A 13,361-nucleotide genomic window follows, 5' to 3' on the forward strand; every position below is an offset into this window, starting at 1 on the left:
ATTAAAGGTTAACAGACCAGACCCCTGATTATATGTAATTTATGAGCTGAATTTTGGCGTTGATTAAAATATATTCGAGTGAGACTTTCAGAGCACACAGTTGGATAAAAGAGGAGAATAGTTATATATTTTTATGATTAACACGACAAGAACTGAAGGTGTGGCTGAGGGACGTACATGTAAGATGAACATAACAGATAATCGATATGTTGATATTACACAATACATACATTACATTACATTACATTACCATACCATACCATACCATTACATACATACATACATACATGTATGTGTGTGAGGACATCCGGGTTTACATGTCACAATCAGTATGTGCGGTAGGTAGGCAGGTCCGTTAACCATTCGGCAGTTTAACATGGAAGGCAGATTACATACCGTTGTTAACCTCGCATAAAAAACACAAACAAAATTCGTTAGAGACGTACTATAATATGTTCATCCCCACAGTGTTCACCACAAACATTTCAGAATAATTTTTTTAAACTTTGGCGTTTTTCAGCTTTGTACAAAAAGTTGATTACAAAGTTATATTTTTGTCCTGTATATATGAATTCATCTATTAAGTGCTAAAAAAAAAAACTTTAAATTGTTGATGTGGTTGACGAACAGTGTTGAAACAAAAAAAAACTCTATAGTGAAACTACCAAGTCCTGATCCTCGTGTTTACCTCTCAAAATACATCATTAAAGAGAAAACAATAAATCCCGTAATATCCTCTTCTCACCTCCGTCAATGTATTTAGTTATTATAGACAAATCTCAGAAGTGGGACAATACTTAAGTCTAAAATTTATTGCTTTTGTGATATTGTTACGCGGGAATAAAACAATGACTTTATTGAGCGTCATCACAGAGATATCTTGTCTCCTAGAAGTTGGTTTAGTCTTTCAATTCTCTTTATTTTCTCTTTTAGATATATCACTCTTCCACTATGCCTTCAAGGTGGATTATCAAATATCACGACGTTAAGCTAAAGCGTTTGAAGCATTTACTGAGACCAGCTTAACAAATGACTCTTCCCCTCCATAACATAAAACGATAATCACTAATTGACGCTTTAATGTAACTTGTAATAGAATTAGACATAAAGTATAATAGGGGACTGGTTGTGCTGAGTTATATATGTAAAGGAATATAGACTATTGGACTTTATAACACACAAACTTAACATATAAACCTGACTTAAACACACAAACCTAACAGCCATATAAACCTGATCTTCAATACAGAAACGTGACTTAACGATATCAACCTAACTTAGACATAGAATAAAGACATAGAACTAATTTAGTCACATGGACCTGACTTAAGTATAACCCTTCAACTGCCCTGAACTGGGTAATGGTTAGACGCGCGAACTTGGAAAGTAAGGAATGACATCATCTGTCAGGGGGAGATGCATCAGGAGTCATGGAATGGGAATAACATCAGGAATGGAGGGTTGGTGAGTGGACGGACTCTATGACGAACCACTGGCCTCCACGTGTCAGGGTCTGGTAAACTAGGGAGAACTCTGACGGTAGTGGTGGTCACAATATAATAATATTTCTCCGGTATATTGTAGATAATTGGGTACAGAGATCATACATGTTAAGTTACTATGTATGAAGGCAATATAAAACACATTACACACAATTTATTTCCGGACAAACATTAGTATAGCACCAGTGAAAAGTGAAGTGGATTTCTGAGGTTTTCTTGCCTGTTATGGGTATTATAGATATAGGACTATATACTAAACCTTTGGTACATAAAAGACGTATACTAAGGCTGGCAGGGCAGTCTACCGCTTTCATCTTCCCACACTATTCACAGGTGAGTGAACTTGGGGTAAGCCTGTAACATGAGGACTTCTTTATAGTTGTGTAGTAATTATTGGTATTTTGTCCTTCTTGAGGCACGACATGATGATATGATTTGATGATTCTTTACATGGCATATTTGAATCGTTGCCAGGGTTAGTTCCGTATATCGGTGAATCTTGTCTTGAGTGGCATCAAAAGTCGACGTTTGGGATTAGCTAATAATTCTCTCGGTATACTTTGTGTGTATCATTTAATATCCTGAACTGTTTACTAAAATGATAAACATTGTTTCATTTTCACTACCAGTTATGTGGTGAGCTGACTTGGAGCATGAATAACTTATCTTGGTCAACGATAGACAGAGGCGAATTTTATAGGGTGGATGTTATGTTCTCAGTGGACAGATGAACACACACACACACACACACACACACACGTGCTGTTAGCCTCAGTGTTAACAATATCTCACTGTAGGTTAGGTGAGTGTGCCGTGTGTCAGTGGTCCGCCCACCTACATTCCAACGTTGATGTTATTCCTAGTCCATGATTCCTGGCGCACCTGTGTTCCCAGCACGTGACACAGTTCCTCACTTCCTACGATTGGCATTCTCAGTCCATGATTCTAGGAAACTCTTCCCACGCCTTTCACCTACCCACCCAATACACACACACACACACACACACCCACACCTCAATCCATTCCCAAACACAATACCTTACATCCCGAAACCAACACAACACCACACCACACCACACCACACCACATTTCTCATCGCCAACATAATCCCCACACACACTACACTAGACCTCTTAACATTCTCCCCCACAACACATCACCTCTCTAGCACACCTACGCACAAATAGATCCCTCCTGTGCCCTGGAAACACACACTGGAAACCAACCTGTAACTCCTCACATCCTTGACAACAGCAGGAGTAAGTCTGGATGGTCAACTTACGTACCCAAATATTACCGGGAGTTTGAGTGATCTGTTTGTGGTCTTCTGTTAGATTTATTTTTCTGTGATAATATCGTATTTATTATTCATTAGGTTAAGATTTTATTTGTGATGAGAGAGAGAGAGAGAGAGAGAGAGAGTTGTTAAAATTAAATTGTTGTATGGAGTAAGTCTGGGTTTTTTTTCTCGTGGTTTGAATAAATTAAGCTTACTTATATTCTCCTACTAAATCACACCATTTAATTATCGCTTAAAAAGATTTTGTTTCTTCTTAAAAGTTAGACACACACACACTACGCTTCAATCAAATTACCTGCACAAAATCAGAACCTGTTTATGTTCAACTTCCATCACTTAGAAAAGATGAGAGAGAGAGAGTAAGAACATTACAAAGGTCAGAAATGAAGGTTTTAGGCAATGACACCTCAATTGTTCACTACGACCTGGGGAGCTGAAACAAAAGTAACCATTCCAATCTCTCCTTGTGTAAATTCTTAGTTTGATTCAAATTTTGGTGATACAAATTATTCACTATCAAGAATAAGATTACACCTCAAGAATATATGTAGGTCAAGGATTAAAATTTATAGTCGATGTGTTCCTAGCTTCACTAATAATGAGGAATTATTATTATTTTTTATTCTTAGGTAGAGTTAAACTTCTGCTGGTGTAGTGTTTGGCGTAAATATTTTAACTTTGGTGTGTACTTTTACGATGCCTTCCCGTTTATTTATTTTTTATTTTTTTTATCATTGAAGAGAATCCTATGTAAAACCATTAAGAGGATGTTTTCCCCCAGGATGGTCTAAGTCTTTTGTCCTGACTATACTCGCTGTCCTAGACGAAACATTCCCCAGAAAGTACTGTAGACTAGCCAAGTCGGAGGGAGGACCTGTTCTGTAGCCGTCCCATTCTCAAGACTTGACCACCTACACACATTTACTCTTGGGAATTCGTAAAGGAAACTGTATCTTCTGTATCTTACAACAAATCACACAAAGTTGATGTACTATAAAGTGAATGAGTTATGGGAGGAGATTTTGTAACTGTTTTGAATAATGATTGAACTAATTTTCAGGATTGTGAATCAAATACTAATTCCTTTGTCATTTAAGGTACAGTCAGAAGCCATAATCTCTGACCCACTAGGTTGAGCGGGAGGTGAGACTAGGGTGGTGTTTCTGGTCGGCGCCTCACTGCAATGGCCTCGTGACCAGACACAGGTTGAACAGGCGAGGCGATAGTTCAACAAAAGCATACAGGCGAGGCGATAGTTCAACAAAAGCATACAGGCGAGGCGATAGTTCAACAAAAGCATACAGGCGAGGCGATAGTTCAACAAAAGCATACAGGCGAGGCGATAGTTCAACAAAAGCATACAGGCGAGGCTATAGTTCAACAAAAGTATGCAGGAGAGTTCCAGTTGGGCACCGCGGACAGAGTCAGGGTAGCCAGTAAGTCTCCATAAGATTATTTGATGTTAATGATATTGGTATTAAAAATGATACTGATCATGTTAACGATGTAGGTGTAAGAAATTCCTCTTTAGTCAGTTGTTCATTACCATTTCAGCATTAACATTAATGTCTTAATAAAATGATAAACCAAAGTTACACAAACTGAAACAACAATAATTTATATTTCAACAAGTAATATTGACAACTAATATGTCCTTTAAAACTGATGTTAGGAGTAATATCACAATCAGTGTGGAAATTAATGCGATGATGTTTGTGATGATGGTGCTTCTGTGTGTGGTGAGTGAGATGATGGTGCTTCACTGTGTGGTGAATGTGATGATGGTGCTTCTGTGTGGTGAGTGAGATGATGGTGCTTCACTGTGTGGTGAGTGTGATGATGGTGCTTCTGTATGTGGTGAGTGTGATAATGGTGCTTCTCTTTGATATATCTCGTGTCTTATGGAGCTTATGTATCACATAGGCTTTTGTATAAAGACATTATTAACAACCAATTACAAGAATTTATTAACTTTATTAGACAATACTTTTAAAACATTATAAAAAATGTTCATGTGTTTCTGTGTGAGTCACTTCATGAAACTCTCTAATTATTTCCTTGCTGGCCATAGAATAATGATGAACCACTGCTGTGTATCACATCATTACCTTGTCCCCTTGGCAAGTTATATTCATGTGTTGTCAAAAAATTTAAACATGTCATGACAGGATATTTCTACCACACACCACCTTCTCTTTTATTCCCTTCCCCCTGTTCTTGTTTCTCAGCCACCCGCGTGCGTGCGTGCGCCAAATAGGGATAATGGGATAATCTTTTTTCATTGTTATGACAATGTAAATTAATTTGCATATGAAAAAAAAATGCTGTTTCATAATAAGACGTCGTTTACAATCATAATATATTCAAATTATATATACCTAAAGCAGGTTACGTTACATTTCGTTACATATCATTACGTTACGGACGTTTTGTATGAAGCTATTCATTTACTGTATATGTATTATTTCAAGTGAAAAATCATAAATATTATATTGGATTGTCGGCCATTAACTTGGTAAAACTTTTGTATTGACCAACACATGGTGCCTTAATGAGCCTTAAGACATTGGTGCTGATTATATAACATTCCGTTCTTACTGTAAGGCTGCTTTAATTCTCTGACGCTGTTGTACACAACCGACTTGGATGTTCCCACGAGTGTAGAGGTGAACCAATTGGCTGCTGAAACGCCGGACAACATTGATGGCCATGTAAAATTTTGACTATATAGGCCGAAATACTGTTGTTCGAACGTTCATCTGCTAGCATGGGCAGCCCGGAACCTTCCAGGAACCCCGCCGAGTGGGTCCCATAGGCCACCCTCCTTAGGTGCTGAGACAGCTGACGGTCTTCAGGACTCCGCCGAGAGGGCCAGAACAGCTGCCCTACGCCCCCAAGGAGTGATGCTAGCGAAGGTCCCGCTGGACCCCCGAGTAAGGTTGAGACTTTTCCTCTATTTCTCTCTAAGACTGAGAGAGGGAACACTGGCTAGTGACGCTAAGAGTATCTACTGTCACATATTGATATATTTATTACTTATTCTAACGTAGCTTCCACAACACACCGAGACTTTGGTGTTTGTTTCTGCGAGTGAAGGAGATATAGTGAGTCAACCTGAGACGTTAGCCAGCTGGTGCACGAGTTTGGATTTACGACCACAAGTAACCACAACTTATATGAAGTATACAGGTGTACAGTCCTCAGTAACTTTTGCCAGATTCTTCACTTTGTGGTATAAACAATACAGTATTAACATTATTTACCACTGCTTAGAGGTGTGATGTTTGATGTTTCGTAGTTTAATATTTATAGACAGGCAGCCTAATGAGGTGATGACCTTCACGGCCAGCAGGAGTTGTACTGACAGCCCAACGATGTGTTCATTGTATTAGAGAACTGTATATGTTAACTAAAGCATGTGACTTGGCCTGCTGCTGTACTGTGACAACATTATGTCGTGTGGGACATCACCAGAGTACTCCTGTGTTGGCTTAAGCAGACATATTCTAAAACTGCTGCTATATCCTTTTAGCACCGGCCAGTGGACATTTTTGTTGTCCATTAGACATAACATATAACTGATTTACTTCACGTTTGTGGGAGCAGTAAAAGTAACATTATGTTCAAAGTAAAGGGGAGGTATGACCTGAACGACTGGTGACGAGTATTCAAGGGTATATGATGCTCTGTGTGTTCGTGCGTGCGTTGACACACTGTGAGCTGCCGACCAGTAAGGACCCCTGGTCTCACCTACCGCTCGACCTGAGTGAGCCAGTAATTATGGTTTCTGACTGTACATAGTGGTTTACTCAAATTAAATTCACCATTACTTAATCACGTGTTGTTTAGTTTAGTGAAGTATATCACATGATTAGGGACTCATAGTATATTGTATTCCAAGGTAAAAAAAATCATAGTTTATATATTATTTCGCGCCATTTATCCTCTTTCCGATTTAACGTATGTGAATTAGAGGGATTTACCTTTCCAGATGTGAACACGGTTTTTTTTTTCCCTTGTGGTAAACAGCTTTTGTGGTTTAATCTGTACAGGAATTTCTTGTTTATGTGGGGGTATTTCCTGAATATGCAGTACATAGTTTTATAATGAATCTTAACGTTGTAGTGGTTGTTTAGTTCTTGCGTGAAATCACTGTTATTTTTCTAATCACAAACAATAACAAGGGTCTATGTTATGAAAGGAAGTACACCGAGTTATTTTATTTATTTATTTAGAGTGAAATACAAACCAATTTAGGGACAAAACCAAAAAATATCAAGAGGAACTTTATCTCGATGTACTTGCTGGTTTATGCCTTTATAATGGTTCAGTGACACTAAGATTCTACAGATAACGTGCGCGCGTGCGTGCGTGCGTGCGTGCGTGTGTGTGTGTGTGTGTGTGTGTGCGTGTGTGTGTGTGTGTGCGTGTGTGTGTGTGTGTGCGTGCGTGCGTGCGTGCGTGCGCGTGCGATTATGTCAGTGCGTTGAAGTCTGACTCGTAATTTTGTCCGAGAACATTTAAGACTATAGCGAAGATAAGACACCTCTGACTTTATGTTCTGACACAATCCTCATAACTAACTTAATAAAATTATCTCAACAAATGACTTGACGATTTATTGTGTAACTGCGCATGTGGTCGTGTTGATGCACTAACTTTCTCAAAACCTAACCTAACCTAACCTAACCTACTCAGGTGGGTGTAAAGGTTGACCCACGCTTGGCTAGGCAGCAGAACCGTTCCACGCCATCAGTAATAAAAGCGAATTATCACAAAAGTATTTAAATGAAGAGCTTATCACGATATATAATTTACTACAAAGAATGAACACCTGCCTGTAATTAAGCGGATTCCCCCAGGTAATGCCAATACATTTTATAAACCAAGCCATTTCACGGTCTTACTTTAATGATGCCAAAATTTATATTATTCCAGCATACAGATAAAATGATGAAGTATTTTCCAGGGAAACTAATGATATAATACTGGGAGATAAATTACCTGTATTAATTATGAACTACAGTTTTTACGCTTTACTCTTCATTTGACGATGAAATAAATAATAGCTTGAGTACATGAACTTGTTGACGTCATATAGTGAATAATTTCGTTATTTTGACATTGGTTTGGTTACTTTTTTATCACATTTATTGCAGTTATTCTATTTCGTCATTTCTGTATTTAATTTCTTTACTGTTTCTGTTTCGTATATTTTCTCTCAGTCCGTTTTAAATCTCACTGTTGGCTACCATTACCTGTTGACTGTTACCTTTACCTGTTGACTGTTAACTTTACCTGTTGACTGTTAACTTTACCTGTTGACTGTTATCTTTACCTGTTGACTGTTACCTTTACCTGTTGACTGTTAACTTTACCTGTTGACTGTTATCTTTACCTGTTGACTTATCTTTACATGTTGACTTATCTTTACCTGTTGACTGTTATCTTTACCTGTTAACTGTTAACTTTACATGTTGACTTATCTTTACCTGTTGACTGTTAACTTTACCTGTTGACTGTTATCTTTACATGTTGACTTATCTTTACCTGTTGACTGTTACCTTTACCTGTTGACTGTTATCTTTACCTGTTGACTGATATCTTTACCTGTTGACTGTTACCTTTACCTGTTGACTGTTAACTTTACCTGTTGACTGTTAACTTTACCTGTTGACTGTTATCTTTACCTGTTGACTGTTATCTTTACTTGTTGACTGTAACTTTACCTGTTGACTGTTATCTTTACCTGTTGACTGTTACCTTTACCTATTCCCCATTACTTTTATCAGGTTAAATTTCTTCACACAGTATCTTATTAAACAAGAAAATGGAGAAAAAAGAAAGTTATTGATTTAAAGTAATTGATAAATAATTAGTACATGAATGACAGTAGACAGGAAACACGATAGAGAAATAAACAAAGTTAAACAAATACTATGTATGAATGAGATATAAATAATGTATTCATATCATTCGTATTTGCTGTATAATTATATCTATCACGTAGCAAAAAAGAACACCAAAATCTTTAAAGACAAAATATTGTTCCTTAATTCACTGTGTTGTATTTTCTCTTCAATTACTCTGTCGTCTTAAAGGTTGACAGAAAAACAGGTAAAAAAATTAAGGTTATGGGGGTTAATGGTTTTCTTTCCCTTTCACCGTACTACAATATCACCTCGTGTAAGAAACTCAGAGGCGTCACGGAGCCCTTGTAAACAAATAAGGTGTAAAGTGCTTGCGTGAGTTGGAGTATTGCTCGCAGTGGGCAGTTGCCATTTATTTAGAGGACTCATCACGACACTGGAGGCAGCACAAAAGAGGTGGTGGTGTGCCTGCTGTTTAAGAGAGACTGAGGTAAGGTGGGGGGCGGCGTTAGTGGGTAATAATGATATCGCCTGTTGCCTTGGTTTTGGGGGCCCCACCGTGTACACCTGGCATGGGCTGGGCTATACCTGGAGGGTTCATGCCCCGGGTATACTCTCTCTCTCTCTCGCTGTGTATTCATGGAACAATACAGACACATACACGTCACGCCACATCAGGTGTTCCCAAGCTCCTCCTGTAATGTGTATGCTATTCCATTTACGTTAGTGTTATGGCGACTTACTCTTGGTGCCTTTGAAGAAAAGTGTGGCGGTAGCTGGATCAAAAGGCACGATAAGAGGATGACAAATTTTGACTGTTAATACTTCGACCAGATTTTGCCAGAGGATGTGGTGTGAGGAGGTGGTAACGCTGTCTAAAGATACAGATGGTTATAGTATAAAGATCATTTCTCCTATGGCAACGTCCTCCATCGTCCAGCTCTGAATATCACTTACCAGCTGATATGAGTGATGAGTATGGGGGTTTTATTGTCTCCTCTCCTCCTGCACTTATCGCCAGACACTCAACAGCCTACCTCCTCCCCAACAGAATAACACCGTTTATCTCTTTTCTGGTCCATATAGTATAACAGCTGTGAGAGACGTGTATTTCTCATAACTTTTAATTGTTGATAACTAGTGAGAGTTCTTATTTAGTATAGGCTACACGTTTACATGCTTAAGCTGTTGAAGCACAATAATGTATTATAACTTCAACGTACACAGTTATGCAACACACTATCTCTCCATCACTTACTTTCTCTCGCCTTTTTCCCGTAATATTTCCTCTCTTAAGTTTCCTCCTTATGTAGTTCTAGTTTGGTTGGTTGTGTTTAGGACACCTTGAGCCTCAGAGAAAAGAATATGGATTACCCAAGGAAAATATAGATAATTGTCCCTTTTAATTTTTTTTATTAATATCATAAAATTGTTAAATATGGTTTGTCAGGTTTTTGAATAGGTCAATAATTTACCTCATTGCCTATAACCAGTTAGTTCCCTCGCATCCCATAGTCTGACTGGTGGAGTGTTAGTACGTGTCATGGCCGACAAAAAAATTATGTAATAAACCCCCAAAAATGCCCAATCGTTAAATTTAATGTTATAAACTGGGAGGAAAGAATTATTCTCATCCATTAACGCACAACTTTTCAATTCCCAGTGGACACAGCGCGACCCATCACCCGGAATTACGCGATCATTTTTATCAGCATATTTGAGGCGAACGGCCGTGTCGTTTTGAAAATGTAAATGCTTCACAATTCCTATTTTTTCTGGGAACAATGAGAACTAAACGAGAGAATTTAGTACTTCATACAGCGAGGATATGATGGAGGTAAACATAGAGGTTTAAGTGTGTCAATATCAGTCTTATACCCAAAGATATATTATTCTAACGTTACCAAATAAACATGTTGTTTATCCATATGTTGGTGTTGTTATTCATCCTACGTTTACCTTTCCCGAGGAAAGCCAATTACATAATACAGTACTGTTATAACTGTGAGCGCGTCTGCCTGAACACCGTATAATTTTTTCAGAATACGTCCCCCTATTTTACTGAATCACCATACGCCACAACACCACACCACCCCAGCTCTATTACTGCCGCCACAAGGTACGAATAGTAGGGCAATTTTTATCAGCTTTTTGTCTGTAAAACTGAGAGAGTCATGAAACACTCTAAGGACATGTGTGAGTGCAGTCAATGGATAATATCTCCTGAAATTAGCCATTGAAATCTATACAGGAAGTGGAGGTAATGGAAGAAGTTGAAGAGATTACAGTTGGTAATGTTCCTAGAAGTTGGCAGTAAGAGAGGACCGGGCAAGATGGGAAAAAGTTTGTGATATAAGAGGAAGTTAGGGAGTGGCCGGACCTCGCCCTCAGCTCCCACGCGCTGCCTACATTACCCACTAGCGGAGTATATTTTCGTTTGTACCACTTTAATATACGGTATTTACTTCCATTTCATATATATATATATATATATATATATATATATATATATATATATATATATATATATATATATATATATATATATATATATATATATATATATATTTATTTATATATATATATATATATATGTATATATATATATGTGTATATATATATATATGTGTGTGTGTGTGTGTGTGTGTGTGTGTGTGTGTGTGTGTGTGTGTGTGTGTGTGTGTGTGTGTGTGTGTGTGTGTTATATATATATATATATATATATATATATATATATATATATATATATATATATATATATATATATATATATATATATATATATATATATATATATATATATATATATATATATATATATATGTATATATATATATATATATATATATATATATATATATATATATATATATATATATATATATATATATATATATATATATATATATATATATATATATATATATATATATATATATATTACTGTAGGTACATACTGTAGCTTTTACTCTGATATTGTAAATTTGAAGAACAAAATAATTCAGCGACAATGTAGGGGCTGGGAGGTGTTTAAGCATTCATTATTTCGGAGAAATATTAGTCTACAAAATACTGTAACTGTATAAGTATTATTTTATTTTTATTTCGGTTTATGGTGATAGCGTAAGCCGCCAGCATCAGAACTTCGCCCCAGGATACTACAAAATATATATTATAGGCAACAGGAATTCTATATATTTGTGAGAAACTTTTTTCGGGAACTGCTACATGAAATACTGTACATGTATACGTATTCTACGCTGGTAAATAGTATTCCTTGTATTTTATTTTTGTGTATTGTAGTATTTTTCTACATTTATTTTTTTTAATTCAAAAGCCACCTGTGCGTGTGTGTGCGCTTGTGGAAGCACACTCACATGCTTGTTTGGTTTTAACCAACGTTTGGCAACCACCTTAAATGTGTGGCCACAATATACAAGTGATGTGTTGCCACCATCAACACTAAGTATGGGTCATGTCACCACCGGTCCTGTACTACTCTCGGGTACTGAACAAACATTTTGAACAAATTGCGTTTCCAACATTTGTTCATTCCCATTTCGGGTAAACGTGTGTAATTGAAATGATTCCTGTCAAAAGATGTGATGCCATACAAGAGGTTGTAGTACTGTGGGCTCAACACCAGAGGGATATACAGGACTCTACCGAACATCAACAACACATAAATCGTATCGTAGTAAAGACAGCAGGAACGACTCTGGACAATATAGTATCACCACGGGACCTTCCTGTACTGTGAAAGAAGATGTTATGACAGTCAGTATAGCAATGGTTGTGAGATAAGTTTTTGCCCCGTAGTGCGTCATCTATGATTTTTGCTGTTGTAAAACCCGCCAGATCACTAGAGGGAAGTGATGCTGCTGATAAGACTGCCACCCCAACGACTTGACCAAACAAAGCTGCTAAAATTATATTCTTATACGTGAATGAAAGTAATATTCCTCGCATCTCGTGTTAAACTGTTTTTATGTGAATATTTTAACGAAAATAAATGATACAATAAAGCTGTGTTAAAGGGAATTTTATGTTAGAACTAAAAAAAAAAGAAAACTGAGAAATTCCATCTAATTGATAACATTACCGAGATGTCTTGATAATATATTTTTCGATTTACCTACTATTCCTACGCTCTGTCTGTATTTGTTCTGAGGTGGATCAAAGAAACACAAAAGTCTTGAGAAAGGGAGAAAAATGGTTAGGGGAATGGATACAAATGTAATAACCGTCAGTGATAAAACAACAAGTAGAGACTCTCTCTCTCTCTCTCTCTCTCTCGCTCTCTCTCTCTCTCTCTCTCTCTCTCTCTCTTGCTCACTCACTGATTTTGCTCACATTCCCAACTTGAGTACACAGTGAATCCTTAACCTCCTGGACATTGATTTACAGCGTTTCATACAAAGTCATTGTGCATACGAAGTTGAGTCGTCGGGAAATCTGCTCTATTTACCAGGTTGTGTGTGTGGGTGTGTGTGTGTGTGTGTGTGTGTGTGTGTGTGTGTGTGTGTGTGTGTGTGGCGCTTTAAAACAGTATCTCAAATAAAAGCCATTGAAATCCTATCATGGAGAAGATTAAATATAAAAGCTCCTCGTGTACGTATTAAGTAAAAATGACCATTGTTGTTGAGGAAAGGCTTGTTAACTATATCTACACAATAGATTCATGGGTTT

Source organism: Homarus americanus, unplaced genomic scaffold, assembly GCF_018991925.1.
Source record: "Homarus americanus isolate GMGI-L3 unplaced genomic scaffold, GMGI_Hamer_2.0 scaffold50490, whole genome shotgun sequence".
NCBI classification, from domain to species: Eukaryota; Metazoa; Arthropoda; class Malacostraca; order Decapoda; family Nephropidae; genus Homarus; species Homarus americanus.